Genomic DNA, 24,859 nt, shown 5'->3' with positions numbered 1-24,859 from the left:
TTTGTTGGGAGAAAAGCTGAGTGTTGGGAGAGAAGCTGAGGCAGGGCTTGCATGTCTGCTAGACTTGCTGGCTCCTTGCTTCTAGCACTCCCATTATCTCAAGCAGCCATATGTTTTTTCATTCACTTGATACACTGTTTCCTTTCAACCCCCACATCCTCACCACCTGTTTGTTTGTTTGAGCACCAATAAATAGCATGGGCTCCCAGAGCTCGGGGCCTTTGCAGCCTCCACACTCGAGATGGCCCCCTGGTCCCACTTTCTCTCCCAAACTGTCTTTTTCTCATTCCTTTGACTCCACTGGACTTCTTCGCCCCCATGACCTGGTGTTGGGTCTGATCACCCCAACATTCCTGGCTGCCGAACATGGGGTGACAAAGATCCCAGTGAAAGACTGCCAGAGCATGTGAAAGTGAAGGATACATCATCAAAGGATACCTGAGGACGTCTAAAAAAAGCTCGGTGGGAAAGCTGAGCACTCAGAAGAGCCAGGGTAACAATGGGACAAAGTGAAAGCAGACATTCTGCTTACTTAAGTTTTTTTTAAAGCGTTTGTTATGAAGTTGGTGAGTAAAAGTTAGTACTCAGAGTTTGTTATCACTTTTTAGTACAGTAAAGCAGTTTTGCCCATGATTCCTGGAACAGAGGACTATGGAGTTGGATGAATGGGAGAGAATTGGAAGAGACTTTTTTAAAAAGGTGTATAAAGACCAAGCAATGACAGGTACCACGGAGGGTGCTGCTGAGGCAATGATGGCAGAGGGACCCAAGGAAGCCAGAGGCTGCCCTCCAGGGCACGACGAGGGCATAGGGGACCATGAACTCTTCCCTTCCCTGAGCGGTTCTCCTGCTGCCGCCATCCCATGCCCCTGCAGTGGCCCCTGGGGCCACAACTGCTAACAGGTCAGAGCCACCTGGCAGGCTCAGGAGGAGCCAGGAGGCGACCTTTGGCTCCCGTGCAGGGCTGCAGGAGCAGGCAGGCTGTGAAGCGTCCGAAGCCATGGTGCCGCAGGGGAGCCAGAGCAGCTGAGCATCTGTGGGTGCTCCTGGCAAGAGGACGAGTGGCTGCAGCAGTCCTGTTGTGGCTACCTCACCTGGCACAGTGGCCCAGCCACCTTCCCCACCTGCTGCAGCCCCCAACCATCCCCACAGAGCTTCCCTTCATGTGGCACTGCTGTCCCCCAGGCCATGGTGCCGCCATCCCCGTGGCTGGGCTATTGCAACCCCTTCTACTTCCTGAGCCCTGGGCTGTGGGGCCTGACCCTGGGGCAGCTGCTGGCATCAACACCCCTGCTCCAGTCATGGGCCTGAGACCCCGGGATCCTCATGTGCAGGCATCAGTCTGGGCCACTCCAGTGAGGAAGGTAGGATCTGCAGCCCCTTCATGAAGCCCAAGTGAGACTGGGCAACAGGCAGGCAAAGAATATGTTATTCCATCATTGGGCCACAGATTTATGGCAAGGATGGTGAGTTTCTTTATTCTCTTCTTTGTAAAAGCAACCATTGTCTTCAGCATTACGCACCACAGTGGGATAAAGGATAGCTCTAAGTTTGCTATGCACCATATAATGGAAGAAATAGATGAAGACACATCAATGGAAGACTTGCAGAAAATGATGGTTGTGGCTCTTATATACAGATTATTAGTTTGTTTTTATGAGATAATTTGCATTTGGGGAGCAGGTGGAGCTACCCCAGGGAAGTTCCTGGTGGTGACATGTGATACATTAGTGCTTATTGCACTAAGTCGGGTTTTAGTGATTCCTTTCTCAAATGTTAGCATTGCAATGTCCACTATATGAGGTTTGATCAAGATTTTTTTGATTGCTTCTTTTTTTCCCTGCTTTCATCACACTGCTGTTTTTTCAACTTAATCAAAGTCTATGACAATGTAGCAGGAACCATTGTGGTAAAAAGAAACGGGGTCAGATGTTACCCCCCAAAGATCTGATTTCCACACACTATGATGACAAGACTAAATTATGTATCAAGGCCGTCAGTATCCCTGGATTACACTAATTGAGGATTTAGAAATTAAAGCAGTCACTCCAGTGTGATGCAGCTGACTATTCCAAAAGTATTGATTTTACTTGAATGCCAAAGAACTTTTCCAGAAGAAAAACCTATTAAATTCAAGTATTAAAATGTTTAGATCAGAAAGACAAATGATTTTATAAACAATGGACAATACATACTTCCTTAAGATCTAACAATGACTCCCTGCTCTATGAGCTGCAGAATTGATGTTGTGTTATCAGGCAAGGAAACACATGAATCTCCTTGTACATTTTCATCAGAGCTCTGAGATGAGTAGGTGAATTGTCAATGAGTAGTAGTAGTTTTGAAATAAATCTTTTTTTTTTTTTTCTAAGCAGTAGGTCTCAACAGTGGGCTTACAATAGTCAGCAAACCATGCTGTAAACAGATGTGCTGTCATATAGACTTCATTGTTCTATTTAAAGAGCATAGACAGAGTAGATTTAGTATAATTCTGAAGGGCCCTAGGATTTTTGGAATGGTAAATAGGGTAGCTTCACTAGCTGCATCATCCCCTAACAAGAGAGTTGGCCTGCTTTGTGAAGCTTTAAAGTCAGGCATTGACTTATCTCTAGCTATGAAATTACTAGATGGCATCTTCTTCCTATGGAAGGCTGCTTTGTCTATATTGAAAGTCCGCTGTTTAGTGTAGCCACTTTCATCAATGATCTTAGCTAGATATTCTGGATAGCTTGCTGCAGCTTCTCCATCAGCACTTGCTGTTTCACCTTATGCTTTCATGTTAGGGGCATGTCTTCTTTCCTTCAACTTCATAAATCAACCTCTAGTAACATTTTTTTTTTTTTTCCCTGCAGCTTTTTCACCTCTCTCGGCCTTCATAGAAGTGAAGAGAGTTAGGGCCTTGCTCTGGATTAGGCTTCTGCTTAGGGGAATGTTTTAGCTATCTTTAATCTGAACCACTGAAACTTTCTTCATATCAGCAACAAGACTGTTTTGCTTTCTTATCATTCTTGTATTCACTGGAGTAGCGTTTTTAATTTCCTTCAAGGACTTTTCCTTTATATTTATAATCTGGCTAACTGGCACAAGAGGCCTAGCTTTGGCCTATCTCAGCTTTTGATACCTTCCTCCCTAAGCTTAATTATTTTTAGCTTTTGATTTAAAGTGGGAAACATACAAATTTTCCATTCACTGGAATACTTAGAGGGAATTGTAGGGTTATTAATGGCCTATTTTCAATACTGTTGCACCTCAGGGAATGGGGAGGCTGGAGGAAAGAGAGATGGAGAATGGCTTGTTGGTGTGTAAGTCAGAACACACACATTTATCAATTAAGCTTGCTGTCTTATTTGGGCATGGTCCATGGCCCCTCGAAACAACTACAATAGTAACAACAAAGATCACTGATCACAGGTCACCATAATGAATATAATAATAATGAAAAAGTTTGAAATATTGTGAGAATTACTAAAATGTGACACAGAGACACAAAGTGAGCACACGTTGGGAAAATGGCACTGATAGACTTGTTCAATGCAGAGGTACTTCAAACCTTCAATTTGTAAAAAAAAAAAAAAAATGCAGTATCTTTGAAATGCAATGAAGTGAAGTGAAATAAAACAATATATGTCTGTATGTAGGAGTAGGATTATTGGGTTATATGGTTAGGTGTATATTGAATTTTATAAAAGTGGCAAAACTATTTTTAGTGCGGACATACCATTTTGCACCCTCACCAGTGCTGTATGAGAGTTTCAGTTGCTCTGTAGCCTCATCAACACTTGGTATTGTCAGGTGTTTGTTTTTTTTTTTGACATTCTAATAAGTGTCTAGAAGTTATCATTGCAGTTTTAATTAGCATTTCACTAAAGACTAATGATATTGAGCATCATTTCATGTGCTGTTTGTCACCCATATATCGTCTTCAGTAAAGTGTCTGTTCAAATCTTTTGGCCATTTAAAAAAATTTGGTTGGTTTCTTATTGTTGAGTTTTGAGAGTTCTTTGTATGTATTAGCTACAAGCCCTTTGTCAAGTGTATGACTTGCAACTATTTTCTCCCAGTCTATGCTTGTCTTTTAATTCTCATAACCGAGTTGTTTGCAGAGAAAATGTTTTAACTTCTAGAAAGTCCAATTGATTTGCTTTTTTTTTTCCTATTTTCTTTTTTCTTTTTTTATTATTATACTTTAAGTTCTAGGGTACATGTGCATAACATGCAGGTTTGTTACATATGTGTACTTGTGCCAAGTTGGTGTGTTGCACCCATCAACTCGTCAGCACCCATCAATTCATTACTTATATCATGTATAACTCCCAACGCAATCCCTCCCCCCTCCCCCCTCCCCATGATAGGCCCCAGTGTGTGATGTTCCCCTTCCCGAGTCCAAGTGATCTCATTGTTCAATTCCGACCTATGAGTGAGAACATGCGGTGTTTGGTTTTCAGTTCTTGGGACAGTTTGCTAAGAATGATGCTTTCCAGCTGCATCCATGTCCCTACAAAGGACGCAAACTCATCCTTTTTTATGGCTGCATAGTATTCCATGGTGTATATGTGCCACATTTTCTTAATCCAGTCTGTCACAGATGGACATTTGGGTTGATTCCAAGTCATTGCTATTGTGAATAGTGCCACAATAAACATACGTGTGCATGTGTCTTTGTAGTAGAATAATTTATAATCCTTTGGGTATATACCCAGTAGTGGGATGGCTGGGTCATATGGTACATCTAGTTCTAGATCCTTGAGGAATTGCCATACTGTTTTCCATAATGGTTGAACTAGTTTACAATCCCACCAACAGTGTAAAAGTGTTCCTATTTCTCCACATCCTCTCCAACAACTGTTGTTTCCTGACTTTTTAATGATTGCCATTCTAACTGGTGTGAGATGGTATCTCATTGTGGTTTTGATTTGCATTTCTCTGATGGCGAGTGATGATGAGCATTTTTTCATGGGTCTGTTGGCTGTATGAATGTCTTCTTTTGAGAAATGTCTGTTCATATCCTTTGCCCACTTTTTGGTGGGGTTGTTTGTTTTTTTCTTGTATATTTGTTTGAGTTCTTTGTAGATTCTGGATAATAGCACTTTGTCAGATGAGTAGATTGCAAAACTTTTCTCCCATTCTGTAGGTTGCCTGTTCACTCTGATGGTAGTTTCTTTTGCTGTGCAGAAGCTCTTTAGTTTAATCATATCCCATTTGTCAATTTTGGCTTTTGCTGCCGTTGCTTTTGGTGTTTTAGACATGAAGTCCTTGCCCATGCCTATTTCCTGAATGGTACTACCTAGATTTTCTTCTAGGGTTTTTATGGTATTAGGTCTAACATTTAAGTCTCTAATCCATCTTGAATTAATTTTCGTATAAGGAGTAAGGAAAGGATCCAGTTTCAGCTTTCTACTTATGGCTAGCCAATTTTCCCAGCACCATTTATTAAATAGGGAATCCTTTCCCCATTTCTTGTTTCTCTCAGGTTTGTCAAAGATCAGATGGCTGTAGATGTGTGGTATTATTTCTGAGGACTCTGTTCTGTTCCATTGGTCTATATCTCTGTTGTGGTACCAGTACCATGCTGTTTTGGTTACTGTAGCCTTGTAGTATAGTTTGAAGTCAGGTAGCGTGACGCCTCCAGCTTTGTCCTTTTGACTTAGGATTGTCTTGGCAATGTGGCTCTTTTTTGGTTCCATATGAACTTTAAAGCAGTTTTTTCCAATTCTGTGAAGAAAGTCATTGGTAGCTTGATGGGGATGGCATTGAATCTATAAATAACCTTGGGCAGTATGGCCATTTTCACGATATTGATTCTTCCTATCCATGAGCATGGTATGTTCTTCCATTTGTTTGTGTCCTCTTTGATTTCACTGAGCAGTGGTTTGTAGTTCTCCTTGAAGAGGTCCTTTACATCCCTTGTAAGTTGGATTCCTAGGTATTTGATTCTCTTTGAAGCAATTGTGAATGGAAGTTCATTCATGATTTGGCTCTCTGTTTGTCTGTTACTGATGTATAAGAATGCTTGTGGGCCGGGCGCGGTGGCTCAAGCCTGTAATCCCAGCACTTTGGGAGGCCGAGACGGGCGGATCACGAGGTCAGGAGATCGAGACCATCCTGGCGAACACAGTGAAACCCCGTCTCTACTAAAAATACAAAAAACTAGCCGGGCGAGGTGGCGGGCGCCTGTAGTCCCAGCTACTCGGGAGGCTGAGGCAGGAGAATGGCGTAAACCCGGGAGGCGGAGCTTGCAGTGAGCTGAGATCCGGCCACTGCACTCCAGCCTGGGCGACAGAGCAAGACTCCGTCTCAACAACAAAAAAAAAAAAAAAAAAAGAATGCTTGTGATTTTTGCACATTGATTTTGTATCCTGAGACTTTGCTGAAGTTGCTTATCAGCTTAAGGAGATTTTGGGCTGAGACAATGGGGTTTTCTAAATATACAATCATGTCATCTGCAAACAGGGACAATTTGACTTCTTCTTTTCCTAACTGAATACGCTTGATTTCTTTCTGTTGCCTGATTGCCCTAGCCAGAACTTCCAACACTATGTTGAATAGGAGTGGTGAGAGAGGGCATCCCTGTCTTGTGCCAGTTTTCAGTGGGAATTTTTCCAGTTTTTGCCCATTCAGTATGATATTAGCTGTGGGTCTGTCATAAATAGCTCTTATTATTTTGAGGTACGTTCCATCAATACCGAATTTATTGAGCGTTTTTAGCATGAAGGGCTGTTGAATTTTGTCAAAAGCCTTTTCTGCATCTATTGAGATAATCATGTGGTTCTTGTCTTTGTTTCTGTTTATATGCTGGATTACGTTTACTGATTTGCGAATGTTGAACCAGCCTTGCATCCCAGGGATGAAGCCCACTTGATCATGGTGGATAAGCTTTTTGATGTGCTGCTGAATCTGGTTTGCCAGTCTTTTATTGAGGATTTTTGCATCGATGTTCATCAGGGATATTGGTCTAAAATTCTCTTTTTTTGTTGTGTCTCTGCCAGGCTTTAGTATCAGTATGATGTTGGCCTCATAAAATGAGTTAGGGAGGATTCCCTCTTTTTCAGTTGATTGGAATAGTTTCAGAAGGAATGGTACCAGCTCCTCCTTGTACCTCTGGTAGAATTCCGCTGTGAATCCATCTGGTCCTGGACTTTTTTTGGTGGGTAGGCTATTAATTATTGCTTCAATTTCAGAGCCTGCTATTGGTCTATTCAGGGAATCAACTTCTTCCTGGTTTAGTCTTGGGAGAGTGTAAGTGTCCAGGAAATTATCCATTTCTTCTAGATTTTCTAGTTGATTTGCGTAGAGGCATTTATAGTATTCTCTGATGGTAGTTTGTATTTCTGTGGGGTCCATGGTGATATCCCCTTTATCATTTTTTATTGCGTCTATTTGATTCCTCTCTCTTTTCTTCTTTATTAGTCTTGCTAGTGGTCTGTCATTTTGTTGATCTTTTCAAAAAACCAACTCCTGGATTCATTGATTTTTTGGAGGGTTTTTTGTGTCTCTATCTCCTTCAGTTCTGCTCTGATCTTAGTTATTTCTTGCCTTCTGCTAGCTTTTGAATGTGTTTGCTCTTGCCTCTCTAGTTCTTTTAATTGTGATGTTAGAGTGTCAATTTTAGATCTTTCCTGCTTTCTCTTGTGGGCATTTAGTGCTATAAATTTCCCTCTACACACTGCTTTAAATGTGTCCCAGAGATTCTGGTATGTTGTATCTTTGTTCTCATTGGTTTCAAAGAACATCTTTATTTCTGCCTTCATTTCATTATGTACCCAGTAGTCATTCAGTAGCAGGTTGTTCAGTTTCCATGTAGTTGAGTGGTTTTGATTTTCTTAGTCCTGAGTTCTAGTTTGATTGCACTGTGGTCTGACAGTTTGTTATAATTTCTTTTCCTTTACATTTGCTGAGGAGTGCTTTACTTCCAATGATGTGGTCAATTTTGGAATAAGCGCGATGTGGTGCTGAGAAGAATGTATATTCTGTTGATTTGGGGTGGAGAGTTCTATAGATGTCTATTAGGTCCGCTTGGTGCAGAGATGAGTTCAATTCCTGGATATCCTTGTTAACTTTCTGTCTCGTTGATCTGTCTACTGTTGACAGTGGAGTGTTGAAGTCTCCCATTATTATTGTATGGGAGTCTAAGTCTCTTTGTAAGTCTCTAAGGACTTGCTTTATGAATCTGGGTGCTCCTGTATTGGGTGCATATATATTTAGGAGAGTTAGCTCTTCCTGTTGAATTGATCCCTTTACCATTATGTAATGGCCTTCTTTGTCTCTTTTGATCTTTGATGGTTTAAAGTCTGTTTTATCAGAGACTAGGATTGCAACCCCTGCTTTTTTTGTTCTCCATTTGTTTGGTAGATCTTCCTCCATCCCTTTATTTTGAGCCTATGTATGTCTCTGCATGTGAGATGGGTCTCCTGAATACAGCAGACTGATGGGTCTTGACTCTTGATCCAGTTTGCCAGTCTGTGTTTTTTAATTGGAGCATTTAGTCCATTAACATTGAAGGTTAATATTGTTATGTGTGAACTTGATCCTGCCATTATAATATCAACTGGTTGCTTTGCTCGTTAGTTGATGTAGTTTCTTCCTAGCCTCGATGGTCTTTACATTTTGGCATGTTTTTGCAATGGCTGGTACCGGTTTTTCCTTTCCATGTTTAGCGCTTCCTTCAGGGTCTCTTGTAAGGCAGGCCCGGTGGTGACAAAATCTCTAAGCATTTGCTTATCTGTAAAGGATTTTATTTCTCCTTCACTGATGAAACTTAGTTTGGCTGGATATGAAATTCTAGGTTTAAAATTCTTTTCTTTGAGAACGTTGAATATTGGCCCCCACTCTCTTCTGGCTTGTAGAGTTTCTGCCGAGAGATCTGCTGTTAGTCTGATGGGCTTCCCTTTGTGGGTAAACCGACCTTTCTCTCTGGCTGCCCTTAAGATTTTTTCCTTCATTTCAACTTTGGTGAATCTGGCAATTATTTGTCTTGGAGTTGCCCTTCTGGGGGAGTACCTTCGTGGTGTTCTCTGTATTTCCTGAATTTGAATGTTGGCCTGCCCTACTAGGTTGGGGAAGTTCTCCTGGATGATATCCTGAAGAGTGTTTTCCAACTTGGTTCCATTTTCCCCCTCACTTTCAGGCACCGCAATCAGACGTAGATTTGGTCTTTTTATATAATCCCATACTTCTTGCAGGCTTTGTTCATTTCTTTTTCTTCTTTTTTCTTTTGGTTTCTCTTCTCGCTTCATTTCATTCATTTGATCCTCAATCGCTGATACTCTTTCTTCCAGTTGATCAAGTCGGTTACTTAAGCTTGTGGATTTGTCACGTATTTCTCGTGTCATGGTTTTCATCTCTGTCATTTCGTTTATGACCTTCTCTGCATTAATTATTCTAGCTGTCAATTCTTCCACTCTTTTTTCAAGATTTTTAGTTTCTTTGCGCTGGGTACATAATTCCTCCTTTAGCTCTGAGAAGTTTGATGGACTGAAGCCTTCTTCTCTCATCTCATCAACGTCATTCTCTGACCAGCTTTGATCTGTTGCTGGCGATGGGCTGCGCTCCTTTGCAGGGGAGATGCGCTCTTATTTTTTGAATTTCCAGCTTTACTGCCCTGCTTTTTCCCCATCTTTGTGGTTTTATCTGTCTCTGGTCTTTGATGATGGTGACGTACTGATGGGGTTTTGGTATCGGTGTCCTTCCTGTTTGATAGTTTTCCTTCTGACAGTCAGGACCCTCAGCTGTAGGTCTGTTGGAGATTGCTTGAGGTCCACTGCAGACCCTGGTTACCTGGGTATCAGCAGCAGAGTTTGCGGAAGATAGAATATTGCTGAACAGCAAGTGTACCTGTCTGATTCTTACTTTAGAAGCTTCCTCTCAGGGGTGTACTCCACCCTGTGATGTGTGGGGTGTCAGACTGCCCCTGGTGGGGGATGTCTCCCAGTTAGGCTACTCAGGGGTCAGGGACCCACTTGAGCAGGCAGTCTGTCCATTCTCAGATCTCAACCTCCGTGTTGGGAGATCCACTGCTCTCTTCAAAGCTGTCAGACAGAGTTGTTTGCGTCTGCAGAAGTTCTGCTGCTTTTTTGTTGTTGTTTTTTATCTGTGCCCTGTCCCCAGAGGTGGAGTCTATAGAGATAGGCAGGTTTCCTTGAGCTGCTGTGAGCTCCACCCAGTTCGAGCTTCCCGGCGGCTTTGTTTACCTACTTAAGCCTCAGCAATGGCGGGCGCCCCTCCCCCAGCCTCGCTGCTCCTGTTTCGGTTAGATCGCAGACTGCTGTGTTAGCAATGAGGGAGGCTCCATGGGCGTGGGACCCTCCCGGCCAGGTGTGGGATATAGTCTCTTGGTGTGCCCGTTTGCTTAAAGCACAGTATTGGGGTGGGAGTTACCCGATTTTCCAGGTGTTGTGTGCCTCAGTTCCCCTGGCTAGGAAAAGGGATTCCCTTCCCCCTTGCGCTTCCCAGGTGAGGCGATGCCTCGCCCTGCTTCAGCTCTCGCAGGTCGGGCTGCAGCAGCTGACCAGCACCGATTGTCCGGCACTCCCCAGTGAGATGACCCCAGTACCTCAGTTGAAAATGCAGAAATCACCGGTCTTCTGTGTTGCTCGCGCTGGGAGTTGGAGACTGGAGCTGTTCCTATTCGACCATCTTGCTCCGCCCCCTCTGATTTACTTTTTGTTATGTATTGTGCTTTTGGCTTTGTATTTTCAACCTTCAATTTTTATATATTAAAAGTAAAATTTCTAAAAAAAGAATTCCTCCTAGCAATAACAGATTATCTACATGTATGTAAATAATAATTACCTATATCTCCTAAATGTGAAATTAAATAAGAAGACATTAGATAATTTGTGCAGAAAAAACAAATTAGAGTTAAGAAAGATGAGACAAGGATCTAATAATTTTTAAAACACGGAACTAATGTCTTTTCGATTTTGGGTAAGAGTTGCATGTAAACACATGAAATAAAATGCCTCATGGGGTTTCAAATACCAATTCATTTATTTACCCATTTATTTTAGAATATTTACTGACACCCACTATAAACCAGGCCCTGTGTTCTACATGGGGGTATATAGATTCATATGATTGGACCAAGAACTTGCAATAAATAGATAAATGGATAACACAATGTGGTAAGAAGTGTGATTAACACATGTTCAAAATGAACCAGGTTTCTTTTTGTACATGTGGTAGTGTCTTCATGCCTATCTCAGTTTGAAATTGTTCATGTGACTATTTGATCTAAAGTCTTTCTCTGCTACTTGGGTGATGAGTACACTACAATCTGACTTCACCATCATAGAATTCACCCATGTAACCAAAAACCACTTGTACTTCCAGAGCTATTTAAATAAAAATATACATTAATTTAAAAAATCAGAAAGGACTGCTTTTAAAATAATCAATAAACAAGGCTGGGCATGGTGGCTCATGTCTGTAATCCAAGCACTTTGGGAGGCCAGGAAGGGCGGACCACCTGAGGTCAGGAGTACAAGACCAGCCTGGCCAAAATGGTGAAACCCCATCTCTACTAAAAATACAAAAATTAGCTGGGCACCAACAACTCAGGAGGCTGAGACATGAGAATCGCTGGAACCTGGGAGGCAGAGGTTGCAGTGAGCCAAGATTATGCCACTGCACTCCAGCCTGGGTGACAGAGCGAGACTTTGTCTCAAAAGCAAAAACATAAACAAAACAACAACAACAAAATAATCAATAAACACATCTGTAGTGAGAGCTGGGTAGGTTGGGAAGGTGCAGGGTGAGACCAACTGTGGTAAATGTGAGCTGGCAGACTCATCAGCAGTGAAACAGAGGATGGCACTCTGCTGTGTTGGGCAGCGGTGAGGAGAGGGCTTAAAATAAATAAATAAATAAATTAAGTGCATCTCTCTCTTCGTGCACTCCAGGAGTATAAAGAAGGTGTTGCTTAATTCTGCCCCTGGCATTTTCAAAGACTTTATTTTTAAAAAGGTGGGATTTGAAGTGAATCTTGAAGCAAAGATAGGAACTTGCTGTTGAGGCAGGAGATAGTTGAGAAGGAAGAGGACAGCATTCTAGCACTGTAAAATCTTAGACACGGGTGTGTGAAGGTCCATGGACAGACAGTTGTATGTGGAATAGAACCATCCTGCCTGCATAAGTGTGAGGACAGAAGACGAGACCAATGTGGAAGGCTGGGAACAGACTGGGAAGGAAACGCCTTGCCAACCAGGCTCTATTTGAACTTCCTAAAAGTGGGGTTGGGGGACTGAAGAATTTTAAGGTTGAAAGTGACATGATTACATTAGTGATTCTCGAATAGAGAGGGCAGCGTGTGGCCGACTGGAGAGCAGAGCAGTGAAAGCCTGTTGCTGAAGCGCTGGTAAGGCATGATGAGGTCTGGCAATGAAATAGAGATGCTGGGAGGGATGGATCTGGAAGTCATCCTAGGAGACAGAAACACAGGACTGGGTGATTGATAAGATGTGAAGGGAACAGCAGAAGGAAGATTTAACATTTTCGCTCTTCTGATGCCTGAGGAGTGTTGCATGTTGGTGGTAGTCAACATAATTTAAAAAATTTTTTAATTAATATTAAGGTTCTTCAGAAGATACCATAAAGTAGAAAGAACAAGAAAACCATCCATTATCCCAACACGCAGAGATAACCACTGCAGACATTTCATATGCATATATTTCTAGCCTTCTTTGAAAATATATTTCTGAAAAGAGATCCTAAGGATTCCATCTCTACCAGGAACTCGGCTCTCATAAATTGCATTAATATGTTGAGCTTCACTTTGAGCCCAAATATGAGTATTTTCACTAAACTATACAGCGATTTTTTTTTTTTTTAATAAAGTGAATAAGTACATGGACTGGAACTGCCAACTGGAAACTAAATGAGTGTCAGCAGTGACAACCGGGACATGCCCTCATTAGTAGATGCTAACCCGCAGAGGTAACCTGCCTAGACACGGAGGGACATTTCCAATTTCAGGCTGATTAATTCACATTCAATTCATTCACCCCGCTGAGCCCTGCAGGAAGACAGCGCGGCAGCGATCTCCACCTTGAGGTGGCGCTCTTTTTTGCCTACTTGAACGCTGAGCTTGGGCAAGCCTGTGCACATACACTAAGAGAAAATCTTTCTGAGGTGTACCAGCTGTCGATCAAAAACAGGTTATCTTAGGCCCTTCCAAACAGAGGGACGGGGAAGGAAGTTTAAAAAAAGAATAAGAATGTTTTTATGTCGAGATGGATAGATTATTTGGAAGATCGGAGGCAGGGTGGTTCAGGAGAGGCCTGAGAAAATGCTCCAGGGGTAGAAAATCCAAGGAGAAGGTGAAGGGGTCTCAAGGACGGACAAATAGCCACAGGGCGGGCCGCCCTCACGAAGGTAGACTTGCAAGCCAAGTTCAGGGCGGCGGTGGGGAGGCTGGTTCCGAACTCCCCGGCATACCCGCGGAGTCCTTCCTCCAGATCTTCCCGGGGACCTTCCCTGGTCACCCCGGCTCCCCGCTGGGCCCCCACGTTGCTCTGAGAATAGGACTATGACCCACTTCCACTCTAAGACTCTAGATCGAAACGTCCAGGGGGGTCAGACAGGATTTACAACAAGGAAGAGAAAAACCAATACGTCCCAAGAAGGCTGCAGGGGCTTTACCTGGAGAAAGGCTTGGGCAGAGGGTGGCAGTATTATGCCCTGGACTTTTTTTCACCAAAACCCATAACCGGATTCCCACTTCCAAAGACCTGCCTTCCTGGCTCTTCCCACAGTCTCCCTTCTCCGCCCAGCAGCCTGGGTGTTTTACTGCAAACGTCAAGTGGTCTCTGCCTGCCCTGGGTTAGCAGCTTCAATTGCTCTTGAGCTCTGCGGTCCGCCGGATTTCGCGGGGCCCAGGGGATGGCGGGGGTCATTTCACACTGCCGGGCCTCCTGCCACGCACGCAACCGCCAGGCTGGCGGCCAGGGAGAGGCGCAGGGGGTCGCGCACAGGAAGGAATCAGCAAACACTGCTCGCTTCCAACGCTCACTGGGAACAGGCTTCCCAGGCAGGTCCCAAATCTCTCCAGTTCCGCTCACCCGGCGGGCCGGAGCGCGGCGCCCCGGTGCCCCACCTGCGCGGGGCGGTCGGCTCCCGCAGGCCAGAGTTTGCAGACTTGGCGCTCGGGCCGATTCTCCTGGAGTTGGGTCGCGCGCGCCGGGCCAATGAGCGCGCCCCGCGGAGGGCTCCGCTCCCCCCGCACGCGCTGATTGGTCCCGCGGCCCTCCAGGCCGGGCCGGCCGCGGCTGCGGGCGGCGGCCAGTGCCCGGCGCGAGTGGGAGTGGCGCGCGCGCCCCCGGCCGCCCCCCGCCTCTCCCTGCCGCGCTCCTTCTCTCCCTCCTACTCGCTCCCTCCCTGAGCTCCCGGGCTCCGGCAGCGCGCTGGCGGGGCTCCGCATTGCACACTCTGGGGGCGCCGCAGTGTTCGTGGGATGGGGCAGCGGGCTGCAGCTGGCGGCCGGAATCCGCGCGCAGCCCGGGTGAGTAGAGGCGGGCTTCCCGGGAGAGCACAAAAGAACAGGGGGTTGGTGCCAGCGGCCCCGGCTTAGGCGGGGCCTGGCCAAGCCAGGGAGTGCGCTGAGTCGCTGAAACTATCCAGTGTTAGGGCAGCCCCCTGGGGTTAGAGGAACTGGGGTCCCGGCCTCTGGCGTTTTGCTCCGAGTGGGCAGAGAGCCCAGCGTGCAGCCTTAACGGGTCCAGAGGGGCGTGTGTACTCGTGTGTGTTGGACTGGCGCGCGGAGGGTGGAATGGAAAGGTCAGGAGCTGCCAAGTTCAAGGCTGGAGGAACCTTTCCCAGGAGTAGTAATTCAGCATTTTCCCACGGCCCAGCATGCGTCCACCAGGAACTCCAGCTGGAGGGAGTTCCAGGGCGGCGGACTGGCAGCACCCCACATGTTGCTGCGGGGCGGGGGCGGTGGCGGTGGCCCTGCTGCGCTCACCTGGAGCTTCTGAGGGAGGTGCAGTGTGCTGGGGGTCCCTCCCCGCAGCTGCAAGACTACGCTAGGCCTTTCAGCCATTCACCCCGACGACCCGGGGAAGGGGCCATCCACCCACAGAGTTGGGATTTGGCCTGGGCTTGACTTGGCGACCTGTTTTTCTCTCTGGTAACAGCAGTTCGGTTGATTCACATTTGGCTAAGCGTTCAGTTACGAACTAAAGCTCGCTATCTGACGGTGTGACTCACTCTGACCCCCACCATATCCTCACCATCTCTGCGGCTGCCCTCCTCCAGTCCCCTCTCCGGCCGCGGTATCTGCCCTGCTCCTCACTGCGAGGCTCAAAACTTGGTGTTTGAGCATGATTGCCTTCGGTGTGGTCCTTGGCATTTTCAAGTGTCACAATCACATCCCGTTTCCTAGAGGACTCCAAAGACTTGTTATAATGGGATGGGGGAGAGAATTGGGTGGGGGTTGGGGGGATGGAAGAGGGTCTTTGGTAGTGACTTGTTGGAAGAACAGCATTGACCTCCCAGAGCATATGACAAAAAGAATGTTAAGCTTCTTTCTCCGGTAACCTACCCAAGGTGTGACCTCCAAAATTCAATTTTCTTTGTGGGAGGCAAGGGAGTTTAGATTCTCCAGGGGGAAGCTTATTTCTTGTTAAATTGACTTGCGGTGACATACACTCTGTTCTGCTCTGCTCTGGCCAGCCATTGCAGATGCCATGATATTATTAGAGCAATTCCCTTAAAGCCATTACATTTTCTTTCGAGTGAGAGGAACTTGAGCTAGCTGTTTAAAATTTGGGATCTGCACCTTATTTCTCTAGAAGACATTAATGGTTACTGTATATGCCCTCACGTGTACCAAGTTTGCAAAAGATATTTGTGCAATCGCCCATGAAATGGCTTAATGGACATTTATGTTAAACTCATCTAAATGTAAAACATCTATCTGTTTTCAGTTTTAGTTTCCACCTCGACGAAAGGCACCAGACTGAAACAGGACTTAAAAGAGGCTTAAATAGATGTTTATAGAACTCTCGTCCTGAGAGCTCACAGTAAGCTTGCTGAGCTTGTAGGCACACAAAGCTTGTTAAAAATTGTAAATTGGTTCCTTGGGTTAAAAATAATGGAAATGCTTCCAGACCAAATAAGACAGACAGTTGATGAAGCTACATTCTGAAACTGTTGACAGTCTTTGTAAGGTGAATGTTTATAGTACATAATGAATAAATGGGGCTGATTTTAGGCAAATAATATCAAGTAAAAAACCATACCATGTGTTGTATCATACTGGATAGTTTATATGGCACATTGAAATCTGCTATTAAAGTGTCTGAGGAAATCATATCTTTATCATCCCCATTTCACAGATGAAACAACTGAGGCTTTCAAAGATTGACTTTTCAAAAATCAATAGAAGAGTTTAAAGTCAAGTGTTTTTCAAATTCTTTCCTCCCTCACTCCTCCCCTTCCTTCCTTCCTTTTTGGTGTTTACCTACTTCTGATTTCTGCACCTCTTTAGTGTTTAACCTGTAGCTTGAGGGACCATTATGAGTCATCCCCAAAAGGTTTTGCTGTCTGCTAAATATCACTTAGCTTTCACTAACGTGAGGGCTGATAAAGATTTAAGGTGAAAACTAAGAATGATTTTAGAGAGCTATCCTTTTCAAAGAGATACATTATTTTTGCTAATGAGTTGTTAAAGGTACATACCATCAAAACCTTAAAGAAGGATGTCCTAATGGTAATGTTTCAGAAAAACCAAGTAACAGTAGGAGAGATGTGTGAGAAATAGGTAAGTCTCCTATTTTATAAACACACTCTTTGTAAGCTCTGTAGACAATTAACAATAGAAACAATAAATGAGTATCTCATTAGTGCTATTATTTTTAAAGATAATTGACAAAATTGATGACTTAAATAAAATCAGAACTGCTCTGGAAACACAAAAAGCACCCACCTATCGAAAGTCCTGAAATCCTCATTGACTTGTGTACAAATGTAGCAGAAGACATTGGTTAAAGAGAAATCGTATTTTTACTTGCAAAGCTAGTATTAAGAAGCATAAAGATATCTATCTGTTTATTTTTTTAAGGGCTCATCATTTGCAAATCTTTTCTTGGAATATGATTGCTTACAGTATTGACTTGTGTCATTGCATAATATCTATTAATGGGATTAATTTCATTTGCAATAATGTGGTGAAGTGTTGAGCTTACTAGTAGTAAGTCTTGATTAAGTATGCGGGCTTTGGATTCAATTCTTGTCTTAACATATACTAACTGTGGAACTTTAAAAGATGATTGAACTTCTCTGTGCTTTGATTTTCTTATGTGTAACGCATGAATAATGCACCTACCTCATGCAGTTTTTAAAATTTATTCATGCAGCAAATATTTAGTGATTGCCTATTATGTACCAGCTCTGCTCTAGATGCTAGGGATACATGTGCAAACTCCTTGCCAGTGAAGTTTACCATCTGGTGCCTGACATCTAATGACACAATGCATTTAAAATGCTTGGGATGGGACCTGACACCTACCAAATGCCCCATTATTGTTAGCTGTTGGTATCATACATTCTTTCAGGAAATGTTCAGAGTGCCTACCAGATGTAACACAGATTGCAGCATGTAATGATGAATGATATGTATTTCAATTCAATTAAGTCTTCTAATGGAAGAGGGGACTCCAAAGAAAGACATCCAAGAGTATAATCAGTCTCTCAAAAGGAATTCAATGCTGATATGTTAGGGAAGAAATGAAAAGAAATAATTTACCCGTAAGAAAGTGGGGAGCATATGAATTACCTTATAGGAACCCAAAAGTGGTAAGAAAAACAAGTCTTGTACCCAAGCTCTGTAAAACACTAAACACATAGGGAAAACACGCAGGGAAAAAGTAAAGAAAAGAAAAAGAAAGCTTACTTGGATACATATAATGAAAAAGGAAAACTTGGAGGGTCAGTTTATTAAATTGACCTTATGAAGGGCAACAGATCCCAGGCATACTAGAAATGGGGTAACCAAAAGTGAATTTGTTAAAAAAAAAATCCTTGCAATGGATTTCCAAAACAATAATGAAAGTCCCTTAAATACTGTGAAATAAGGATTGTGGAACTACTCATCTTTCATCATACCAAAGATGTACTGGGAGATAAAAAGAGATAAAACAGAGTGTAAATGAATTCTTTGCTTCTGATTTTGCTGAGTAATATTCCTACACCCAGGCTTTCTCAAGCAATACATACATTGGAGGTAATAGATCAAGAAGTGGCAAGTGCTGAGGATATTCCAGACCTAATCAGCAGACTAGTTAGAGATAAATCGCCAAGACTAGATGGCCTTCACCTAGGTATATTGAAGAAGCCTGGTGTGTATGTGATGGCAATCTGAGGTATTGCTGGGGCATTGGCTGTTGTCTTTAGGGGATCCAGTCAGGGGAAGGGTTTCCAGAAGGACTGGGGGCCGAGAAACTAGGCCCGCATCCCTGTGGATGATTGGGAGATGGATATTCAAAGTAAACACAGATTACAGCAAGTCACAATTTTTTTTTTTTTTCTGAAGAAAAGAGGGGTTGACATATTAAAGAAGGAAAATACAGTCATGCGCCTCATAACAATGTTTGGCTCAAGAATGCACTGCTTATGTGATGGTGGTCCCAAACGAGTATAATGGAGCTGAAAAATTCCTATCACCTAGTGACATCTTAGCCATGGTGATGTCGTGGCACAGCACATTACTCACCTGTGGTAATGCTTGTGTAAACACACTGTGTTACCAGTGTTATAAGAGTATAGCACATACAATTATGTACAGTACGTAATCCTTGAGAATGATGTTAAACACCTATGTTACTGGTTTATGTATTTACTGTTAATGTGATTTATCATTATCTTAGAGAGTACTCCTACTTATATAAAAAAAAAAAAGTTAACTGTAAACAGCCTCAGGCAGGTCCTTCAGGAGGTATTCCAGAAGAAAGCATTGTTATCATAGGAGATGTCAGCTCCATGCATGTTATTGCCCCTGAAGACCTTCCAGTGGGACAAGATGTGGTGGTGGAAGACAGTGATATTGATGATCCTGACCCTGTGTAGGCCCAGGCTAATGTGTGTGTTTATGTCTTAGTTTTTAACAAAAAAGTTTAAAACATTTTTTTATTTAATAGAAAAAAAGCTTACAGAATAAGGATTTGAAGAAAATACATTTGTACCATGTGTTTGTGTTTTAAGCTAAGTGTTATTACAAAGGAATCAAAAAGTTAAAACATATAAAAGTTTGTAAAATAAAAAAGTTACAGTAAACGAAGGTTAATTTATCATTGAAGAAAGAAAAAATGTTAAAATGAATTTAGGGCAGCCTAAATGTAGTATTTATAAAATCTTTAGTAGTCTACAGTAATGTCCTCAGCCTTCACATTCACTTCCCATTCACTCACTTGCCACTCACTCACTCACCCAGGGCAACTTACTGTCCTGCAAGCTCCATTCATGGTAAGTGCCCTATATAGGTTTATCTTTTTTCTTTTATACTGCATTTTTATGGTACCTTTTCTTTGTTTACACACATGCTTACTATTGTGTTACAGTTGCCTGTAGTATTTAATACAGTAACATACTGCACAGGTTTGTAACCTAGGAACAAAAGGCTGTACCATATAACCTAGGTGCGTAGTAGGCTTCAGGCTTGTGTAAATATACTCTGTGATGTTCACACAGTGACAAAATCACTTAATGATGGCTTTCTCAGAACATACATGATACATGACTGATACATACATGATACATACATGATACATGATATCACAGACATACGTGATACATGACTATATGTTTGTTCCTAAGTGTTGCAGGAAATATATTTTAATGTTTCAGAAAGCCTAACCAGGTTTCCGATTCCAGTTCCCTCCTCATTCATGACCTTTTCTTATGAATGGGAAATTGGCTAAGGAAACAAGAAACAAAAAATGGAGATCAATAGGTATGTCTCTGAGTGGACAAATAGCCTCTTCCAAGAAGTGGTTTGGGGATGGTCTAATTTAACACTTTTATGAATGCTTACGGGTGATATCTAGTTCTTATGGTAAGAAAAAACCAAGCTGCTAAAGTTGAACTATAGAAATAACTTAAAAGACAATCTAAATAGGAAGAAAAATAATAGAAGATTAAAGTCAAAATGGAAGATTGAAGATAAGTGTACTTGGAAAAAGCAATCCCAAGAACATTTATAGGAGATAGTTTTAAATTCTGTTCCCATCAGCAGACAACATAGCTGGCTAATAGTCTCTCAGCTGTCTAAAAACATGTGTCCACCAAGTTAAAGTCAGTGTTAGAAAAAGGGTAGGATATAAAACTCTGTATTAATGTGGTGCTATTTTAAAAATATATATGGTTGAATAAGTTTATATAAATAAATCCGCTATGTGGAAGGAAATACATCAAAATATTAACGTGACTATCTCTAAGTATTATGGGATTAGAAGTGATTTTTATTATCTTCTTTTACCTGTTTTCTCCAAATTTTCTACATTAAACACATATTATTATTATAAGACAAAACATTATGAAACTAAGATTTAGTGTTATAATCTCAGGATTCGTGTAGTCTTAATAGAAAGAAAGGCTCATTTGATTATCATTTCTTTGTCTTCTGAAAATCTGTAGTTGAAAATGTTGCCTTTTTCTCCCCTCTGAATTCCCCATGTGAAAAGGGCAGCATGTTGAAATAACTTTTTTTTTTAGTGTTAGGAAAAAATGTGGTTGAAGATGAACACCTGTGCAACTAGGAAATGTAAAAAGATTTTGTTTTTGCTGTAACTCTTAGGATTCGAAGAACCAAGTTATAGAAGCATTGCTGAGTTCTTTCTAGACTGTAAGTGCTATGAGGACAGGCACTAAATCTGTTTCTTTCCTTTCTGTGTAGTGCTTGCCTTGGTGTCTAGCACAGAAGACTCTCCCAGTAAATATGTTTGAATGTTTTGAATTGAATGAAAGGATTGAAAACTCTGATAGGCATGTAGAAATTTGAAATAAGAAGAGTTTCTTGGGTCCATTGTATCCTCTGAGGTCATATGATTCACTCATTCTTAGTTTAATTGTTTCTCTGTAAGTTATCCTGGCAGTCTTTGTATCTTATGACTCCTGGGCCACGAAAGTGGTTTGTGCTGGTCATCTGGGATCCTCTGGCTTATTCTCAAGTTTTGATCCAGCCCCTGCCACTTGCATCCATCTCTCATTTCAGTTTGTTTTGTGCTTTGAGGCTGGTGTTTTGTTTCTTTCCTTGGCTCTGGATTTTATCTCTCTTTCAGGCTTTGGCTTGGGTTCATTATCTTTTTCTCCCACTGTGGACACCAGTGTATATAATCCCAGTTAGCTCAGGCCCTCTTTTAAAAAACTTTAATTTTAGGTTCAGGGGTACATACACAGGTTTGTTATGTAGGCAAATTGCATGTCACAGGGATTTGGTGTACAGATTATTTCCTCACCCAGGAAAGAAGCATAGTACTCAATAGGTAATTTTTCATTCTTCACTCTCCTCCCACCCTTTACCCTTGAGTAGACCCCAGTGTTTGTTGTTCTCTTCTTTGTGTCCATGTGTTCTCAATATTTAGCTCCCACTTATAAGAGCATGTGGTAATAGGTTTTCTGTTCTGGGATTAGTTCACTTAGGATAATGGCCTCCAGCTTCATCCATGTGGCTGCAAAGTACGTGATCTCATTCTTTTTTATGGCTGCATAGTATTCCGTGGTGTTTATGTACCACGTTTTTAAAATCCAGTTTACTGTTGATGAGCATTTAGGCTGGTTCCATGTATTTGCTATTAGGGATAGTGTTGCAGTGAACATACACATTCTTGTGTTTTTATGTGGAACAATTTGTATTCATTTGGGTATATATCCAATAATGGGATTGCTGGGTCAAGTGGTAATTCTGTTTTTTTTTAATTTAATTTTATTTTTTATTATACTTTAAGTTCTAGGGTACATGTGCATAACGTGCAGGTTTGTTACATATGTATATTTGTGCCATGTTGGTGTGCTGCACCATCAACTCGTCAGCACCCTCAATTCATCATTTATATCATGTATAACTCCCCAATGCAATCCCTCCCCCCTCCCCCCTCCCCATGATAGGCCCCAGTGTGTGATGTTCCCCTTCCTGAGTCCAAGTGATCTCATTGTTCAGTTCCCACCTATGAGTGAGAACATGCGGTGTTTGGTTTTCTGTTCTTGTGATAGTTTGCTAAGAATGATGGTTTCCAGCTGCATCCATGTCCCTACAAAGGACGCAAACTCATCTTTTTTTATGGCTGCATAGTATTCCATGGTGTATATGTGCCACATTTTCTTAATCCAGTCTGTCACAGATGGACATTTGGGTTGATTCCAAGTCTTTGCTATTGTGAATAGTGCCACAATAAACATACGTGTGCATGTGTCTTTGTAGTAGAATAATTTATAATCCTTTGGGTATATGCCCAGTATTGGGGTGGCTGGGTCATATGGTACATCTAGTTCTAGATCCTTGAGGAATTGCCATACTGTTTTCCATAATGGTTGAACTAGTTTACAATCCCACCAACAGTGTAAAAGTGTTCCTATTTCTCCACATCCTCTCCAACTACTGTTGTTTCCTGATTTTTAATGATTGCCATTCTAACTGGTGTGAGATGGTATCTCATTGTGGTTTTGATTTGCATTTCTCTGATGGCGAGTGATGATGAGCATTTTTTCATGTGTCTGTTGGCTGTATGATGTCTTCTTTTGAGAAATGTCTGTTCATATCCTTTCCCCACTTTTTGATGGGGTTGTTTGTTTTTTTCTGTGTATTTGTTTGAGTTCTTTGTAGATTCTGGATAATAGCCCTTTGTCAGATGAGTAGATTGCAAAACTTTTCTCCCATTCTGTAGGTTGCCTGTTCACTCTGATGGTAGTTTCTTTTGCTGTGCAGAAGCTCTTTAGTTTAATCATATCCCATTTGTCAATTTTGGCTTTTGCTGCCGTTGCTTTTGGTGTTTTAGACATGAAGTTCTTGCCCATGCCTATGTCCTGAATGGTACTACCTAGATTTTCTTCTAGGGTTTTTATGGTATTAGGTCTAACATTTAAGTCTCTAATCCATCTTGAATTAATCTTCGTATAAGGAGAAGGAAAGGATCCAGTTTCAGCTTTCTACTTATGGCTAGCCAATTTTCCCAGCACCATTTATTAAATAGGGAATCCTTTCCCCATTTCTTGTTTCTCTCAGGTTTGTCAAAGATCAGATGGCTGTAGATGTGTGGTATTATTTCTGAGGACTCTATTCTGTTCCATTGGTCTATATCTCTGTTGTGGTACCAGTACCATGCTGTTTTGGTTACTGTAGCCTTGTAGTATAGTTTGAAGTCAGGTAGCGTGATGCCTCCAGCTTTGTTCTTTTGACTTAGGATTGTCTTGGCAATGCGGGCTCTTTTTTGGTTCCATATGAACTTTAAAGCAGTTTTTTCCAATTCTGTGAAGAAAGTCATTGGTAGCTTGATGGGGATGGCATTGAATCTATAAATAACCTTGGGCAGTATGGCCATTTTCACGATATTGATTCTTCCTATCCATGAGCATGGTATGTTCTTCCATTTGTTTGTGTCCTCTTTGATTTCACTGAGCAGTGGTTTGTAGTTCTCCCTCAAGAGGTCCTTTACATCCCTTGTAAGTTGGATTCCTAGGTATTTTATTCTCTTTGAAGCAATTGTGAATGGAAGTTCATTCCTGATTTGGCTTTCTGCTTGTCTGTTACTGGTGTATAAGAATGCTTGTGATTTTTGCACATTAATTTTGTATCCTGAGACTTTGCTGAAGTTGCTTATCAGCTTAAGGAGCTTTTGGGCTGAGACGATGGGATTTTCTAAATATACAATCATGTCGTCTGCAAACAGGGACAATTTGACTTCTTCTTTTCCTAACTGAATACCCTTGATTTCTTTCTGTTGCCTGATTGCCCTAGCCAGAACTTCCAACACTATGTTGAATAGGAGTGGTGAGAGGGCATCCCTGTCTTGTACCAGTTTTCAAAGGGAATTTTTCCAGTTTTTGCCCATTCAGTATGATATTGGCTGTGGGTTTGTCATAAATAGCTCTTATTATTTTGAGGTACGTTCCATCAATACCGAATTATTGAGCGTTTTTAGCATGAAGGGCTGTTGAATTTTGTCAAAAGCCTTTTCTGCATCTATTGAGATAATCATGTGGTTCTTGACTTTGGTTCTGTTTATATGCTGGATTATGTTTATTGATTTGCGAATGTTGAACCAGCCTTGCATCCCAGGGATGAAGCCCACTTGATCATGGTGGATAAGCTTTTTGATGTGCTGCTGAATCCGGTTTACCAGTCTTTTATTGAGGATTTTTGCATCGATGTTCATCAGGGATATTGGTCTAAAATTTTCTTTTTTTGTTGTGTCTCTGCCAGGCGTTGGTATCAGGATGATGTTGGCCTCATAAAATGAGTTAGGGAGGATTCCCTCTTTTTCATTGATTGGAATAGTTTCAGAAGGAATGGTACCAGCTCCTCCTTGTACCTCTGGTAGAATTCAGCTGTGAATCCATCTGGTCCTGGACTTTTTTTGGTGGGTAGGCTATTATTGTTGCCTCAATTTCAGAGGCTGCTATTGGTCTATTCAGGGATTCAACTTCTTCCTGGTTTAGTCTTGGGAGAGTGTAAGTGTCCAGGAAATTATCCATTTCTTCTAGATTTTCTAGTTGATTTGCGTAGAGGTGTTTATAGTATTCTCTGATGGTAGTTTGTATTTCTGTTGGGTCCGTGGTGATATCCCCTTTATCATTTTTTATTGCATCTATTTGATTCTTCTCTCTTTTCTTGTTTATTAGTCTTGCTAGCGGTCTGTCAATTTTGTTGATCTTTTCA

At 42.1% G+C, this 24,859-nt stretch overlaps 1 protein-coding gene and 1 pseudogene across 2 annotated transcripts in view; both read left to right on the top strand.

Annotated features, from left to right (window-relative positions):
- Positions 1-753: 753 nt before the first annotated feature.
- Positions 754-1,951, top strand: LOC117094214 (annotated as a pseudogene).
- A 12,326-nt stretch (positions 1,952-14,277) lies between these two features.
- Positions 14,278-24,859, top strand: part of LYPD6 (LY6/PLAUR domain containing 6) — a 155,008-nt gene continuing 144,426 nt past the window's right edge. Inside the window, exon 1 of one of the 2 annotated variants that reach the window (XM_033231548.1) lies at positions 14,278-14,494. The gene's annotated coding sequence lies outside the window, so the exon portion shown is untranslated. The remainder of the gene's footprint in view (positions 14,495-24,859) is intronic. The other variant, XM_033231549.1, reaches the window with a different exon arrangement.

Source organism: Trachypithecus francoisi, unplaced genomic scaffold (assembly GCF_009764315.1).
Source record: "Trachypithecus francoisi isolate TF-2019V2 unplaced genomic scaffold, Tfra_2.0 Lachesis_group13, whole genome shotgun sequence".
Taxonomy (NCBI): Eukaryota; Metazoa; Chordata; class Mammalia; order Primates; family Cercopithecidae; genus Trachypithecus; species Trachypithecus francoisi.
The sequence above is the reverse complement of the archived record's forward strand: the minus strand, read 5'-3'. Positions and strand labels throughout refer to the sequence as shown.